The following is a 17,588-nucleotide window of genomic DNA, read 5'->3' as shown; positions in this document are numbered from 1 at the left end:
GTGGTCTTTCTGAGTTCATGGCAACAAAAGAATTGCTGTGTTATTTTTCCATAGTCAAAAAATGAGTGAAAGCTAAGAACTGCCATTTTCTCAGGGGCACTTAGAGTCTAATGAGGTTAAGAATCACCACCCTAAGCACGTAATGTCCTTGTCCATGATGTCTTCTGATTCAGATCCTACCAGCCTGTACTCAAGCAGTAGAGAGTTTTTAAAGATGGGAGATATGGTTTTGAATCTTTTCAGAGAGAGAAAGGAATAGAACAGGATTTGGCTGATACAGAACCTAGATGAATGCTCCAGCAGCGGGCGGTTCTATAAAGAGGGAGGTGGCATTTTACCTCCAGCTCTGTAGGTAGTGGCTGCAAGTGCATTTTGTGTGGAGTCTAATCCTGTAGGTGTGCATAAAGACTGCTTGCAGATGTAAAAAAAAAAGTGGCCCTTTAATTTAAACTTGGTGCATTCCCATGCTGAGCCCAGCACATGCCCAGAAGAGGCAGCACCTTAGTTGGACCCAGCTCTGTGTAGCACACTCAAAATGTAAAAGTCATTTTGTGCTATAAAGTGTGTTCTGGTTTCATGTTTTCTGTGTGACATAATTGTTGCATATTGTGTCTCCTCTAGGACTGGAGAGGACCACCTCCCATCCCCCTCATTGTGTCCAGACCATTATCTTAAGATCCCTCTACAGAACCTGTAAAACCAATTTAGTGACTTTGGCCAACTCCAGGAGTGCTGACCACCTTTGAATGGATTGGTCTGCATTACCAGTGTTTCAGTAATGCTGGTTCTTGATTGGGACTCTGTGATGAGGTCTGAAAAGTTATTTAAGGTTCAGGCCACCTAGGCTGGGGGGCTCTCTTTGTTTTTCCCCTGGGTCCCCTGCAGAGGGGAGGGGGAACGCTGGAATGCTTACTGCAGCCTGAGCCCAGGTGGTACAGTGCATCAGGGTTTCAAGTCAAGTAGCCATGTGGTGTTTGGACTGGGAACCTAGGGCAGGAGCTGGTAGCTCACCTCCACAGTAGCTCAGCAGAGTCACATCAATGGGAATCTAGGGCAGGAGCAGAGATCAGCATATCCCCAGCACCTTGGCAGAGCTGCATCAACTCACTAGAGGGCCCTTAGCAACACAGAGGGAACTGGCACCCCAGCAGACAGCAATGGTGAGGGAGACCATGCATCCAAATTCCCAGGGACTAACCTCTTTTGCGTTGAGACTCCCCCACTCTTAGACTGCCAAGCCTGGCATCAAAAGTTCCCCAACAGGGGTAGGGGTGATACAGGGTATACTTTCAACCAGAACAGTTTTTTTTTTCCTTGACTGTCTGTTGTATTCTGGTGTTTGTCTTTGTAATAAATCAGGGGTTTGTGTTTATGCTGGTAGCGGGGGAAGGCTTTATTGGACACCCTAATGATTCATTCAGTATTTCCTAGATGGTCTAGGTATGGGCTCAAGCCAAGGTGAAATATATTTAGTACCCCAAATTTGAACCCAGCCCTTGTTGCTGGTGACAGGCCTTTAAAGCCCCACTAAAGCAGCCAATCTATACAGATATAGATCAAGTGTTTATACAGATACAGATCAGCTATAGATCAAGTGGGACTTTTTGGGCACTTTAATAGCTGATTGAATCAGCTTTAGGTAAGAAGCCATAAAGCCCTGCTGAAGCAGCCGTTCTATACCAACATTGCAGAGCTAGGTTGAAGTAATGTGCTGCTTCTGGTAAAGTGTTTTTTTTTGTTTTTTGGGTTTTTTTTTTTAATGTCTGCAAGCAGCCAATGTGCTCTGAGAGTAGAGATTAGATCAAGTCCTTCAGGGATGGTAGGTAGAGGAGAAACTCTGGTTCCTCCCAATTAAGTCTAGAAAGGAGCTAGGTGTTAAGCCTCCCAGCACTGTGAAGTATGATGTGCCATTAAACAGAACTTCAGGCATCTGTGGATTTTTTTCAGGTCAAAAAGTAGGGTGGTTATGATTTTTAGGTGCCTTGAGGGCTAGGTTAGAGCGTACGCTTTCAGAATCATACTTTTGTGCCTAAATTCTGTCTTTGGGCATGGACAGGCATTCATCTGAAGCATTTCAAATCCTGCACACTTCAAATCCTGTAACTTTACACATGCTCAGCAGTGTGGTTGGGGGTGTTAATTAGAGCGGCTCTTGGGAGTTGCTCTAATTAAAAGGCTCATGTGTTCAGCATCCTGTGCTTCAAAATGGTGGTGGGGGTGGTTTAACTAAAGCTTGTTCAAGCTTTAATTAAAGTGCCCCTGCCACCATTTTGAAATGTGGGGACACTGAATGCCGAGGCTGCTGGACCATTCTAATTAGAATGCCCCAGCAGACTCGATTAATTGAATCTGCTTTATCTGTTCAATGGAGCGGATTGGAGTAATCAAGTCTACTCTGACATGTGCTAATTAGAATGCATCAGAGCAAGGCATGGGACACATACATACGAGCCCAGACAGCCCCCCTTCCATCTAGAATGCTTCAAAATGTCATTGAGAACATGTTATTGGGGTGTTTTGCACCCATGGGTCTGGACAACAGACCTCCCAGAATGGCTTTCAGGCCCTATTCTCTAGACATCCAGAGGATACCCAAGGGCAGGTAAGAGCCCCTTACCCTTGGCCTTTGCCACTGGAAGTCCCTTCCCTTACCCCTAGAAGTACTCCTTGGGGGTGGAGGTTGCCATCTTGGAACCAAAAAAAAAAAATCATATACTAAGAGTCAAACAACTACTAAAACATGTTTTAATTTTATTTCAAAAAAAGATGTTTGTCCTGATTTATGTGTTTGCATAGTATATCTAGAGGTGATTGCATTATAGCTCAAAAATAAAGTCTTACTCTTGTATATTGTGTGTGGGGGGTGTGGTTGGCATGGTGGGTATGTGTGTATGGTGGGTTATGGGGTGTGTGGGGTTTGTGAGAGTATGGCTGCATATGGGGGAGGCTGTTCGGTATGTTGGAGGGTGTGGGTGTGTGTATATGCGAGAGGGTTGTGGGGGAGGTGTGGGCAGGGTAAGGGTGTATGTGGAGTTTGTGGGGTCTGAGGGAGGATGTGGGGGGTGTGCAGAGTTCCTCACACCCCCACTCCATGATGCACAGCCGCCACCGCTAGAGGGAGCAGCAGCAGGAGGTGCATCCTCCGGGTGCTTGTGGCCCATGCAGGCACAGCCACCCAGCAGCACACAGTTCCATCCAATTCTGGGTGCTGCATGTGGCGGCAAGAAGTGGAGCCAGGATACAAACTCCTGGAAGGCTGCTTCAGGCTCAATTGCAGGAAAAACTTCACATTCAGGGTGTCCAGATTGTGGAATAAAATCCCTCCAGTGGTGGTGCAGTCACCTACCCTGGAAATCCTCAAAAGGAGACTGGACAGTCACCTCACTGGGGTCACTTGACCCCTGTTCTCTTTTCCTGCCTAGTGCAGGGGAACTGGATCAGATGGTCTACAAGGTCCCTTCCAGCCCCTAACAATTTATGAATCTGTGAGTGTATTGTGTGGGGCTCATATGCATCTCCCAGGAATCACACGCCACCAGAGGTAAGCCCTGTGCAATGGAGCTGGCTGCCTTCTCCACTTCTTGCTACCACATGCGGCTCCTGGGACTCCCCTGGGAAGCAGGGAGTGGGGCTCCCTGCCACTTCTGGCAGAATCCCAGGAGCTGCACGTGGCGGAAGGGAGCAGGGAAGGCAGCCAGCTCCATTGCTTAGGGCTTTCCCCGGTGGCATGTGAGGCCTGGGAGCTGCCTATGAGCCCCACATGATAGAGGTGGGCTGGTCTGCCTCTGCTCCTTGTTGCAATATGCAGCTCCTGAAACTGAGCCATGCGCTGATGGGCAGCTGTGCCTGAGTGGGCCATAAGCACCTTGGAGGGCCTGCCGCCTGCTGCTGCTGCTGCCACCAGCGGTGGGGGCTGTGTGCCATGGGGGAGATGTGGGGGGGGGGCATGTGGGGTCCCCTCAAACTCCTTCACCCTCCCTCATGCCCCAGAAACCCCACACACCCACACTCTGCCCACCTGAGCTCTTCACTCCTGCCACCCTGCTGGGTGCGGGCTCTGCACTCCTGCCAGCCTCAGCACTATGCTCTGTACTCCCACTGAGCTGCAGCTGCCCTACCTGCTGTCCAGAGCAAGCATTACAGCAGGGACATGGGGAGTGTAACAGGCATCGCTTCCGAGCCAAGTTGCGGCCCGCTCACCTGTTCCTGCGGCAACCGCCCGCCTTCTTGCCTGCCATGTCTTGATGTTAATTAATTAATTAGTGGGAGGTTGCCCATTATAATGCCCTGATGCCGGGGGGCGCTCTGCGGCTCCAACCTCCCAATACCGCAGCCTAAGCCTCGCAGACGTAATTGCTGTCATCTCTCTCCTGCCCCCTTTCTGGGGCCAGGGTCTATGCCCCTATAAACTGCACCCTCACTGGCGCCTGGCTGTGCCCCGCTTGGCCTTACAAAATGGCCCCCGTCCTGGGAACTCGCCCCGCCCACGCTGGGGCTTCAGAAATGCCCCTCCCTAGGGAGGAGTCTCCCCCTTTTTTGGGGCTCCCTATGCCCACACTTGGGCTCAATTGCCCCTCTCTGGGGCTGGGGTCTATGCCCCTATCTGTGCCCTGCTTGGGCTTACAAAATGGCCCCCGTCCTGGGAGCTCACCCCGCCCACACTGGGGCTTCAGAAATGCCCCTCCCTAGGGCTGAGTCTATACACCCCGTATGCTACGCCCTCCTGGGTGCCGGGGTCCCCACACAGTGCTGCAGGTCCCTATAAGTAGGTTGCGCCCTCACTGGCGCCGGGGTCCTCACTTTATTGTGAGCCCCCCTATGAGGCCTCCTCCAACCCCTAATAGCCTCACCCAAGCCACCGGGTGTAATAACAAAGCCAAACAAACACAAGCCTCCTGGCTGTAACACAAACATAAAGCCCCCTGGCTAAACCTTGAGTGCCCAATCCTCTCACAGGTATCATGAGCTGTACTTGCCCCTCAGACTTCTCCCCATAGCTTGGCTGAGTGAGCTCCTGCCTCTCCGGCTGCTGGCAGACAACTGCCAGCCTGGCCTCAGCCCTGAGTTTTATAAGGGCCAGGCCCTGCCTCCTACAGGCAGCTGGTTCCCCTTGGTTGCTCCAGCAACCCACAGCTGCGCTCATTACCTGAGCAAGCCTCAGCTGGGCTCGTTATGTCAGGCCAGGGCGCGCTCACTCGCTCCCTGGCAGATTTCACTCCTTAGGAGCCAGGCACTGATGTGCCCTGTGACAAGGACCCACTTGAGGATGGGGAAACTGAGCAGATCCCCCAGCAGCTGCAACAGTGACAGCAACGGCCCCACCTGGAAGCTGTGCGTGCTGGCTGGGGCCAGGGTCTTCCCATACATGAGGGTGAGAGCAAAGTGAGTCTTGTTAAGCCAACTTATTGTTACTAAAATGATCTAAAGATGTTTTGACCTGACATGAAAGACTGAGAGGCACATTTGGTATCATAGGTCAAAGCAATGCTGGTGTATCTAAATAAACAGCTCACTGAAACTATACACAGCTGTCACATCCAGTTTTGAAATACTATGAAGTAATTACAAAACTGAGAAATACAGACAATTGTGACCAACCAAAGAGAAACTGTCCAGGCTCCTTGCCAATGGAAGCTGACGCTGACTGAGACATGTATTGGTTTCTAGCTGTTGACTCCTGTGTATGTGTTGACCCATCATTTATTTCTCTTTCATAGAATTTATGAACAACTCATACAACTATAAAAGGGAACAAAAATAAATTCTAGCTACAAAGGTGATAGATGATGAGTAAGAATGAACAAACCTAATCTAATTCTCACCAAGATGCCTTGCTACAGACCTGGACAACAGTGGATTAGGATTTTGAAAAGGGAGATGTGGTTAGGATCTTGTCCTTGGTGTCTGGAGCAGGCAGGTCATGGCAAGCCCTGCTGGCAGCCCACCTGGCTTAAGAAAAGGGGTCTGGCAGCTCAGCTCCAGAATGATTGGCCCTTCAGTTCTCAAGGATGCCAGGAATGAAGGAGAAATTGGAGGGGATTGTGACTGCACCACTGAACCCTCCAAGGGCTTCGATCTGCCCCTGGACCCAGATACCAGTTGCACCCCTTCATCAACAGAGAGCACATCATCACTAGACCAAACAACTATAGACAATACAAATTATAACATTCATGTCATTTACCTTTTTATGTCATCCATTCACTTACCTGCTGCTCTGCCAGTGCCATATGTCTCATCACTTTCTTACAGTGCCCCACTGGTGTTTACAATGGACAGATTTCATAGATTTCATAGACATTAGGGCTGGAAGGGACCTCGGAAGATCATCGAGTCCAGCCCCCTGCCCGAAGGGCAGGAAGTCACCTGGGGTCATAGGATCCCAGCAAGATAAGCATCCAATTTACTCTTGAAGGTGTTCAAAGTAAATGCTTGAACCACCTCTGATGGCTAGCTATTCCAGACCTTGGGGGCTCGGACAGTAAAGAAATCCTTCCTTATGTCCAGCCTGGAATGGTCTTGCAATAGTTTATAACTGTTCGACCTCATCATCCCTTGGGGCACTCTGGTGAACAAATATTCTCCCAGATACTGGTGGTTGCCCCTGATAAACTTACCTGTGGCCATCAGATCACCCCTGAGCCTGCGCTTTTCCAGGCTAAAGAGCCCCAGGGCTCTCAGCCTGTCATCGTAAGGTCTGTTTTCCTGACCTCTGATCATGTGCGTGGCTCTTCTCTGGACTCTCTCAAGCTTCTCCACATCCTTTTTGAATTGTGGGGCCCAAAACTGGATGCAGTACTCCAGCTGCGGCCTCACCAAGGCTGAGTACAAGGGGAGAATGACATCCCGGGATTTGTTTGAGAAGCATCTATGGATGGAAGCCAGCGTTTTGGTCGCTTTACTAGCTGCAGCATTGCATTGCAGGCTTATGTTCATCTTGTGGTCAATGATGACCCCCAAGTCTCTTTATTCCATAGTGCTAGCCAGTGTAGCACTGCCAAGCCTATAAGGATGCTGCAGGTTTTTCCTCCCAAGGTGGAGAACCTTGCATTTTTCAGTGTTAAACACCATCAGGTTCTCCTCCGCCCATTTGCTGAGCCTGTTCAGGTCAGCCTGGATCACCCGCCTGTCTTCAGGTGTGGATGCTTTCCCCCAAAGTTTGGTGTCATCGGCGAACTTGGCCAGTCAGCTTCTGACTCCAATATCCACATCATTAATGAAGATGTTGAACAATATAGATCCAAGGACAGAGCCTTGGGGGACCCCACTGGTCACAGGCCACCATGATGATTGACTTCCGTCAATTACCACCCTCTGGGTCCGACCACAGAGTCAGTTCCCCAGCCAGCAGATCGTGGTGGACCCAAGGCCACAATTGGCCAGTTTTTCCAAGAGGCGATCATAGGATACCAGATCAAAGGCTTTTTTGAAGTCAAGATATATGACACCAATCTCTTCTCCCTTGTCCAGGTGGTAGGTCACCTAGTCGTAGAAGGAAATGAGATTAGTCAAGCAAGACCTACGCGCAACAAACCCGTACTGGCTATCCCTCAGGATGTTGGCATCGGCCAGTCCATTAAGGATGGCCTCTTTAATAAACTTTTCTAAGACCTTCCCCAGAATAGAGGTCAGGCTGATGGACCTATAGTTTGCCGGATCCACTTTCCTCCCTTTCTTGAAGATAGGCACCACATTGGCCTCTCCCATTCTTTGGGCACTACACCAGAGCGCCAGGAGTTCTCAAAGATCCGTGCCAGGGGCTGGGCTATGATGCTCGCCAGCTCCTTGAGTACGCTGGGGTGTAGGTTGTCAGGGCCTGCTGACTTGAAGGTATCCAGCCTCTCTAGGTGTTCCTTCACAAGGTCAGAATTAATGGAGGGCAGGGGATCTCCCTCACCCGGAACTCCCTGTCCCGTAGTGGGCATGGGCTTCCCATGGGACTGATGAAAGACCGATGCAAAGTACCCATTTAATAGGTTGACTTTTTCCTGGGCGTCAGTTGTCATTTGTCCCATCTGGTTCATCAGGGGTCCAATGTTGACCTTGTTTTTCCTTTGGCTCCCCACATATCTGAAAAAGGACTTTTTATTTTTCTTGATGCTCGAAGCTAGTTGGAATTCAGTTGCAGCCTTGGCTTTCTTGGTTTGATTGCTGCAGGAGCAGACCACTGCAGAATATTCCTCATTGGAGGTGAATCCCATCCTCCATCCTTTGTAGGCCTTTCTTTTAGCCTCTGGAGGTCTGCTAGATCCCTGGAGAGCCAGGGGGGCCGCTGTGGCCTCTTGCTGCCTTTTCTCCGAGATGGAATAGAATTAGCTTGTGCATTGAGGATCGCTCCCTTGAGGAGCAACCACTCTTCCTGAACTCCCCTCCCCCTGGGGTCATGGGATGATCTCTACATGGAAGAACGAATGGACATCAATCTAACATCAGTTCCAGAAAGACAAAAAAGTCGCAGAACACTGTAACCGTCCTGGAGATTCCATCACTGACTTCACAGTAGGTGTTCTTTAGCAGTGAAACTTTAAAAAATGACTTGAATGTGAAATTGTGGAATAAGATATCATCCACAGACTGGGTTGTGTTACTTATGGTCTTGACGGAGGCTATGGATTCCTATTTCATTACCTGGACTAGCTGCTGAATGCAAAATTGCATTCATGGACTGGATAGAATTAACTATGGTCTCAACGGTCTACAGATTCTTATCCCATAACCTGTTTCTGAAGTGGTTACTCACAAATTGTCCCACAAGATGTTAACTGCCTTATCTACCCCTTTTGATCTAATCAGCTCAGTTTTTGTAGTGCCCCCTCCCCTGTCCCTTTCTTTTAAACTCTTTCTGCAAATCTATTTGTAGCATCTGAAAGCTCATGCCTCTGAAACAGGTAGTGTAAGGTGGTACCGTGCCCTGCCTTCTGCCTCAGTTAAAAAAGAGAGGTTTATCTGAAAAGGTAAATAAGGTTTGTTCATAAAAAGCAAAAAGTTGATCAGTGGGCTGTGTTATGGCTTTTAGCCACAGATTCAATGTTATTACTGTCAGCTCCAAAGCAACTTTTAGAAGCTCACAATCAAGGCTTAACACTGTACAAGACATCATAGGATAACACTGTACAGGATGAAGTAGTTAACCATGTTAGTCTGAAGTCAGAGACGGCAGGGTAAATTTGTACCTTATAGACTAATTAAATCATGTATAGCATGAACTTTGTTAACTAGTGGGCTTATGTCATCAGATACCAATGACATAAGCAGCTGGTGAAGTAAGCCTATTGCTTATAAAAGCTGATGCTATACATCTCCAATTTAGCTAGTCTATAAGGTGCACAATTACCACATATGACACCATGGCAGCTGGTCTTCTGTGGAACCACTAGCAAACCATGGACCAGTACTTCTGGGCCAGACAGACGGATGAGTGGTAGAAGCATATAGTCCTGGGCATCTGGGATGATAAGCAGTGGCAACAGAACTTTTGGCCACCTTCATAGAAATCTGTGCAGTCTGGAAACACAAGTGTCCAGGCTGAACCTGGCCCTGTAGCACTAGCAGCAAGCCACCAGCATGAGGGTACTTCTCGTTGTAAAGAAATACTTGGCTACTGCTATTGCATTCTGGAAGCTGGCAGTCCCTAACAACCCCCAGTCCATGGACAAATTTACAGTGAGATTAGCATCCCTCACTTTCAGTGTCTGAAAGGGTGCCATCTCGCCAACCTTCAAGAGGTTATCCCTAGATTTGCCCACATAGGCTTTCCCAGCTGCGTCAGCTTCACCACAGTTCGGAGTGTATCAACCTTTCCGGGGTCCAACTGGGACATACACAGTCAGGGCTTGACCCTAAAGGGTTACAACCTAGAGGATCAAAAACAGACAAGGACAGGGAAAGTCAGGTTTTGTGCTCACAACTAGAGTCAGGAGCTCAGGAGCAGATGGGTCAGGAGGCTGAGGTCTATTAGGGACCAGAACATAGGTGGTCACCCTAGGTAGAACCATGAACTGAGGGGAAGTCAGGAATAGGAGGCAGGGATCCAGACCACAGTCATTAGTCAGGGGGCCCAGAGTGGCAGTTGTAGCTATACAGAACTGGGACACAGGCAATTGCCAAGCTAAGCCAGGAGCCGGCTGTCAGAGCACAGGGGTCTGGACTGCAATCTGGAAGTTCAAGGGGCCAAGCTAAGGCCTAGAGCAAGGAGTCAGCAGGCAGAAACCAGAAACAAGGATGAAGCCAGAAGCCAACAAGTAGGACCCAGGGAGCATGAAATCAGAGACAAACAGGTAGGGTGCAGGGCACTAAGAACAAACCAGCAGGACCCAGGGACTGGGGACCTAGGAATCAAAGGTAAGAACAAAGAAACTTAAGAACCAAGAGATCCAGTCCAGACAGAGTCATCTGTCCTTTTGAGTAGCTTGCTGAGCACTGAAACAGCTTAGAATCAGGCGACCATGCCCATGCAGACAAGTGGGGCCAGTGGGGAGCAGATAGGCTACTGGCAACCAGACTCATTCAGGTAACTAGGGCCAGCTGGGGCAATTTGGCTTGCCTGCTGCCCTGGCCCCTGACTTAGCCACCAGAGTTTCTTCATCATGCTGCAGGATGCCATGGATCACTGGGGATGGTTTACTTGCATCACCACAGTCTGGCTGGGCAAGCTCCACAATAACTGAATCTTTTGCAGTTTCAGCCTGGTGGTCCCGATGATGTGGGGTTGACCCAATGGGGAGTCCCGATGATGTGGGGGATGCTTTCGGGTGCCTCAAGGCACACTGAAGGGCACTCGGGATCCACTTGAACACCACCAAGCAGTATCTTTCGCAGGTGGTAGCCTCAGCCTGTGACCAGCACAACACCTGTGAAGCCAAGAGGGAAGTCTTTCAAGAGGCCTGGGTGGAGGAAAATCAGTGCCTTTGCAGGTGCTCTGCACGTGCCTGCACAACCCTACTTGGAGTCTCTGGGGCACAGCAACCTGCAGAGCATTTCAGTTAAAGCTAGCCTGACAAACCACTTCCAGAGAGGACAGCAGGCAGAGCAGAATGAATTAAGTAGGACCAAGTAGGGAGTGAAGAAGTCATGGGGCAGCACTTTGCTTTGTAGACAAACAAGAACTTTTAGTAATGAGCGCAAACTGAAAATTCTGTGCATTCTTAGATGGACTGAGAAAAAGTGAGTAATGAACCAGGAGGCCAGAGGGAGAACTGGGAATGTTGTATAACTGCGGATTTGGTAATGGGAAGGGTGTAGTTGGCAACCAAATAGTGGCACTCAGAACAAGGGCCTACACAATTCATGCCCAAAGGAGGCTCTGGGGAGAAGGGGAGAGGGTGTCCTTTGGTGTGGAGTGACATGGCAGCATGCCTCCATGTTGGCTTGATGAGTCAAAGGGGTTTATGTCCCAAGATGCTTACCCATCACTGGATGAGAAAGATCCCACAATGTCTGATGAGGAGGGGAGCTGCTCCAGACCCCAGCTCCTTGATTCTTTCATGAAAGTCAAGGTCCTGGAATTGGAGTTTGAGTGGGGATAAAGGTTGCTGCTCCTGGAAGCCCAGAAGCAGGGCTTCTGGGTCCTGGAACTACTCACCAAAGCCATGTTTTCGTTCTGGTTTAAAACTGTGATTAAATTATGTCTCATCCTACTGATCAGGGCTCTGAGTTCAATTTGCAGGGCTGTGACAACTTAGCTGTTAGGGGAGGGCTCTCCCCAGGGTGCCCTTTGGTAAGTCTCCATCTGTTCCCAAATGTCTTTCCCCAGGAGGTGGTGATAGGAAAGTTGTGGGAGGTGTGTTAAGGTTGTGTCCTCAGGTTACACATTGGCAATTCTGCACACTGGCTCCCCTTTTACAGGATATTTTCTGTTCCCCTGATTTGTCCTTTATATGAGTGACCCTCCTGTGAAGACAAGAGCTGCTTTGGGCAGTGAGGAGCAATCTCTCCATTTTCACTCACTCTGCTGGAAGATATGGTGCTTCATTACAGCCTTGACCCCTGGGAAGGTAGGAAAGCCTATTTTGGGGGTGTTTCTTAAGAGAGAACAGGCATCCCTGTCAGCGTGAGGTGCAGACTCCCAAAGTATCTGCAATATGTGTTCCCCACATGAATGATTGGGAAATGATAAAGAACATCATCAGCTCCTTCCTTGACCATGAGAGCATTAGAAACACCATGGGGGCAATCAGAAGTCTACAGGTCTTAAGGGCAAAGTTCCTCCATCCTGCCTTGGCTGCTTGCTGCTTAAGGATGCCTGCCACTCTGCTCTGCCTTCCCTGCTTAATCTCTGTGACTCCATAGTATCCCCAAGGTAGCAAGCTGTTCTAGCACTAGTGTCCTCTATCAGTGGAGCACCCTGGATCCTGCACTGTGAGACTGCTGGCACGGAGGAGTCACAGAGGCATGCCTAATGCACCCCTGAATTGAACTACAGCTAAGAAACTATTGGACATTTTAAAAGTCTTGCCTGTCAAAAGATCTCTGGAAGGTATTCCCGAGATATTATACAAAAAATACACAAAGCTATATGAAAAATGTGTGCTACGCCATCATTTCCACTTTCCCGAGACCTCCCCTTCTACCAGATCCTGGCAATGTGAGAGTGTGATGGGAAGATTGGCAGGTGTTAATACTGTCAATATTTCCCACGTGCTTTATGCAATTGACCTTAGTTAAAGAAACTTTTCCTTCCACTTTCAGTTGTAGAGACGTATTGCTGTCAGGGCATGAGCACAGAGGGAGAGTTGTGTTGTGTCCCTATGTTTTTTTCCCTTCCACCACACCCCTTCCTACACTGAGAATGAGATTACTTATTTTGGCAAATAAAATAACCGCCTTGGCCAATAACATTTTTTTCTCATTCAGGGCCAAGTTCTCTTATTCCTTCCTATAGTTTGGGGGCGGGGGGGGCACTGTTCAAAAGGAGTGTGTAACACCTTGGCATGATTGGCACATACGGGTGTTTGTGACTATCTGTCTGTGCCTAGATTGGTTTGGAGTGGGGAGGAGGAGGGATTACCTAGGTTCTCACAGCTAGCCATGGTTGGTGAAAGGCAGACTTAAAAATCACAGTAGGTGGCAGCTTCTGAGGGGTTATCTGTTATTGCTCTCTATCCCCCTTTTTTTACCAGTTGTTCACATTAACTGCTAACCAGTCACCATGGGGAAGTGTAGTTGGCAATGCATGAAGCAATGCATGAAGCTAGCACTGAGTGAGCCAGCAGTTGGCCATTCCCAAGTAGCCAACTCAAGTCTATTTAAAAAACGGGGGCAGAGGATCAGATCACACACAAAGACTTGTCCCCATTGACCTCAGCCCTCTCTTCACAACAAATGATGGAAAGCTTAGTGTAAGAGGAGGGGATCTACAGCTTTTTGGGGATGTGGGTGGGTCAAAACAAAGAAGTCCTCAGCTGCCCATTAGCTTGCAGCAAAGTTACAGAGGTAAACTATAGAGTGGGCACCAAAAAAAACCTCTTCAGAAAGATCTTCATTTCTATCCCAGTGCCCTGGCTTAGTTGCTTCTTGTTTCAGCACAACTCCGTTCCCTATCGGGAATGGGGGTGTAGGTGTGTGGTCAACACCATGCTGACAAGCACACCCCACAAGGAACCATAATCAGATGCTGTGGCAGGGCACTGTGTGTGCCTGCCACTTGAAGGGCCTGGAGCTGGCAGCCACCAGGTGCCTGATGAGGGCAGCCATTTTGAGTTAGGGGCTGTCTATATAAACAGGGCAGTTCAGCTGCTGGAGGGCAGGCAACAACATCCCCTGGCTGGAGGGTTGCAGATCTATATCTGGAGGTAAGGGAGAAGCTGTAGGGGATGGTCAGGAGGCTCCTGGTCCTGGGCATGACCTAAAACTGCACCCTGCCGGGAGTAGGTGGCCTGGTGGAGCTCTCAGTGGCGCGGAAACCCCAAGAAATGCCAGGCCAGTTACCACCCCGGTGAAAGGTGGGTTGGGGTGCCTTAACCACTAGCCCCCACCACCGGGTGGGTAACCTCTGCATTTGTAGGGCCCAGAGGGCAGACCCCCAAGAGAGAAAAGGTCTAGAGACTCAACCTGATCGAGAGAGTACCCTCGACTGGCCCATGCTGGGGCCTGGACCAGGATGGTCAAAAGGGCCAGGGGCCCACCACGAGGGATGCCCGAGAGCCGGGGGCCTGGGGTCCCGACTGGCCTGGAGGTGGGCCAGGGCTGGTAGCCAAAGGTCCTGGGGGGACCACACCCGAGAGAGGAAAATAGTTTCAGGGAGCTAGGTAGCCTGAATGAAGGTGAGGTAGGCCACCTGAAAGGAGGGATTGTGGAGGGGTCCTGTTAGGAGGATTCTGGGGGCCCAGTATGGGGTCCAGTGATAACGAGAACACCTAGATGCCATCTGCAAGGCTTGGGCTGCGGTGTAGGGGAGGAAAGGAGCCGCAGAGAGTGCCCCCCTGTCATCGGGGCAGCAAAATGGGTAGCCTCCTGCTTAATTGACATCTATTTAATCAATTAACATCAAGGCGTGGCGGGTGAGAAGGCGGGTGGTTGGCCCAAGAACAGGTGGGGGGGCCACGGAGATCGGCCCCAAGAGGCCCCCTGTTACAGCTGCATTAGTGCTCCAGTCTAACAAACTCCAAGGACAAAGTGAGATGAAAGAGGCTAAGTGGGCTGAGTTCCAGCATAAAGGTTTGTCAGGAAACACGTTGCAGGGTTCAGTGTGAGTATGCTTTGCTATAAATCATTCCTGTAAATAGTTTCATAAACTGGATACCTATATGGCCTTTTCACCCCAGGGGCAAACAGCAGTCTAAGCTTGGCAGTAGGCATCAGAGACTGCTCTCTGTGATTGATTTGTTTTATTTTAGTGGATGAGTGTTGTCCCCAGATTAATACAATAGCTTTGTAACAGCTTGACTGGACCTGAGGAGAAAGAGTGAGGATCTGAGAGCTGGGGAGTAGGGAAAAGGTTGTCCCAGGGAGGACAGAGGATGGTTGATAGAGAGCGTAGCCCTGGGTGAAAGGAATAGTGGCACAATAAAGCCTGTTTGTTCAGACCTGAGCAATCCACTGTGCTGTTTGGGACATTGGCATGATCCCCCACCCCTCTGCAATCTCGTTGAAGGAGAAAATACCTCCCCTTCCCAGGAGCTGACCAATAGAAGTTGTTCTCCAAGGTGTGGGTGCTGCAGCTCACTGGAGAAACTAAGGAAAGAGAAGAGCCAGTTTCTCAAAGCCAGAGGCTTGCCCATGTGAAGCCAGAGACGGTTTCAGGGGGTCCTCTCAGGAAGCGAAGTGAAGCATTTCAAAGGTTTTCTTGGTTTTTTTCAGGGGTGTTTTAGAAGCAGACAGCCTTTTTTCAAGTGCTTCATCAGGCGTGTACATATGAACCTTCCTTTTTTTGGAGCATTTCAAAAGCATTTGGAGTACTTATGTCTGTGCATGCCCTAAGTCCCATTTTGGTCCCTTAAATCCTTTGCTGGATCTGGGTCTTCCACTTTACAAGTCTCTGTGCCTCAGAACTGTTTTTGTAACAGTACAGATAATTTCATAGATTTCATAGACATTAGGGCTGGAAGGGACCTTGGAAGATCATCGAGTCCAGCCCCCTGCCCAAAGGGCAGGAAGTCAGCTGGGATCATAGGATCCCAGCAAGATAAGCATCCAGTTTGCTCTTGAAGGTGTTCAATGTAGGTGCTTGAACGACCTCCGGTGGCAGGCTGTTCCAGACCTTGGGGGCTCGGACAGTAAAGAAATTCTTCCTTATGTCCAGTCTGAAACGGTCTTGTAGTAGTTTCTGACTGTTCGACCTCGTCATCCCTTGGGGCGCTCTGGTGAACAAACGTTCCCCCAGATACTGGTGGTCACCACTAATAAACTTATAGGTGGCCACCAGATCACCCCTGAGCCTGTGCTTTTCCAGGCTAAAGAGCCCCAGGGCTCTCAGCCTGTCATCGTAGGGTTTGCTTCCCTGACCTCTGATCATGTGAGTGGCTCTTCTCTGGATTCTCTCAAGCTTCTCCACATCCTTTTTGAATTGTGGAGCACCAAAACTGGACTCAGTACTCCAGCTGCAGCCTCACCAAGGCCGAGTACAAGGGAAGAATGACATCCCAGGATTTGCTTGAGAAGCATCTATGGATGCAAGCCAGCATTTTGGTCGCTTTACTAGCCGCTGCATCGCATTGCAGGCTCATGTTCATCTTGTGGTCAATGATGACCCCCAAGTCTCTTTCTTCCATAGTGCTAGCCAACATAGCACTGCCAAGCCTATAAGGATGCTGCGGCTTTTTCTTCCCAAGGTGGAGAACCTTGCATTTATCGGCGTTGAACACCATCAGATTCTCATCCGCCCACTTGCTGAGCCTGTCCAGGTCAGCCTGGATCACTCGCCTGTCTTCTGGTGTGGATGCTTTGCCCCAAAGTTTGGTGTCATCAGCGAACTTGGCCAGTCAGCTTCTGACTCCAGTGTCCACATCATTAATGAAGATGTTGAACAGTATGGGTCCAAGGACAGAGCCTTGGGGGACCCCACTGGTCACAGGACACCATGATGAGTGACTTCCATCAGTTACTACCCTCTGGGTCCAACCACGGAGCCAATTTTCCAGCCAGAGGATCGTGGAGGACCCAAGGCAACAATTGGCCAGTTTCTCCAAGAGGCGATCATGGGATACCAGATCGAAGGCTTTTTTGAAGTCAAGATATATGACATCAATCTCTTCTCCCTTGTCCAGGTGATAGGTCACCTAGTTGTAGAAAGAAATGAGATTAGTCAAGCAAGACCTACCTGCAACAAACCCGTGCTGGCTATCCCTTAAGATGTTGGCGTCAGCCAGTCCATTAAGGATGGCCTCTTTAATAAACTTTTCTAAGATCTTCCCCGGGATAGAAGTCAGGCTAATGGGCCTATAGTTAGCCGGATCCACTTTCCTCCCTTTCTTGAAGATAAGCACCACATTGGCCTTCTTCCAGTCTTCGGGCACTACACCAGAGGGCCAAGAGTTTTCAAAGATCCGTGCTAGAGTCTGGGCTATGATGCTCGCCACCTCCTTGAGTACCCTGGGGTGAAGTTTGTCAGGGCCAGCTGACTTGAAGGTATCCAGCTTCTCAAGATGTTCCTTCATGAAGTCAGCATTAATGGAGGGCAGGGGATCACCCTCACCCGGACTTCCCTGTCCCATAGCGGGCATGGGCTTCCCATGGGGCTGATGAAAGACCGACGCAAAGTACCTATTTAATAGGTTGGCTTTTTCCTGGGCGTCAGTTGTCAGTTGCCCCATCTGGTTCAGCAGGGGTCCAATGTTGCCCCTGCTTTTCCTCCGGCTCCCCACATATCTGAAAAAGGACTTTTTATTGTCTTTGATGCTCAAAGCTAGTTGGAGTTCAGTTGCAGCCTTGGCTTTCCTGGTCTGCTCCCTACAGGACCGGACCAGTGCAGAATAATCCTCCTTGGAGGTTACTCCCATCCTCCATCCTTTGTAGGTCTTTCTTTTTAGCCTCAGGAGGTCTGCTAGGTCCCTGGAGATCCAGGGGGGCTGCTGTGCCCTCTTGCTGCCTTTCCTCTGAGATGGAATAGACTTAGTTTGTGCATTGAGGATTGCTCCCTTGAGGAGCAACCA

Source organism: Alligator mississippiensis, chromosome 2, assembly GCF_030867095.1.
Source record: "Alligator mississippiensis isolate rAllMis1 chromosome 2, rAllMis1, whole genome shotgun sequence".
In the NCBI taxonomy this organism is placed as follows: Eukaryota; Metazoa; Chordata; order Crocodylia; family Alligatoridae; genus Alligator; species Alligator mississippiensis.
The sequence above is the reverse complement of the archived record's forward strand: the minus strand, read 5'-3'. Positions refer to the sequence as shown.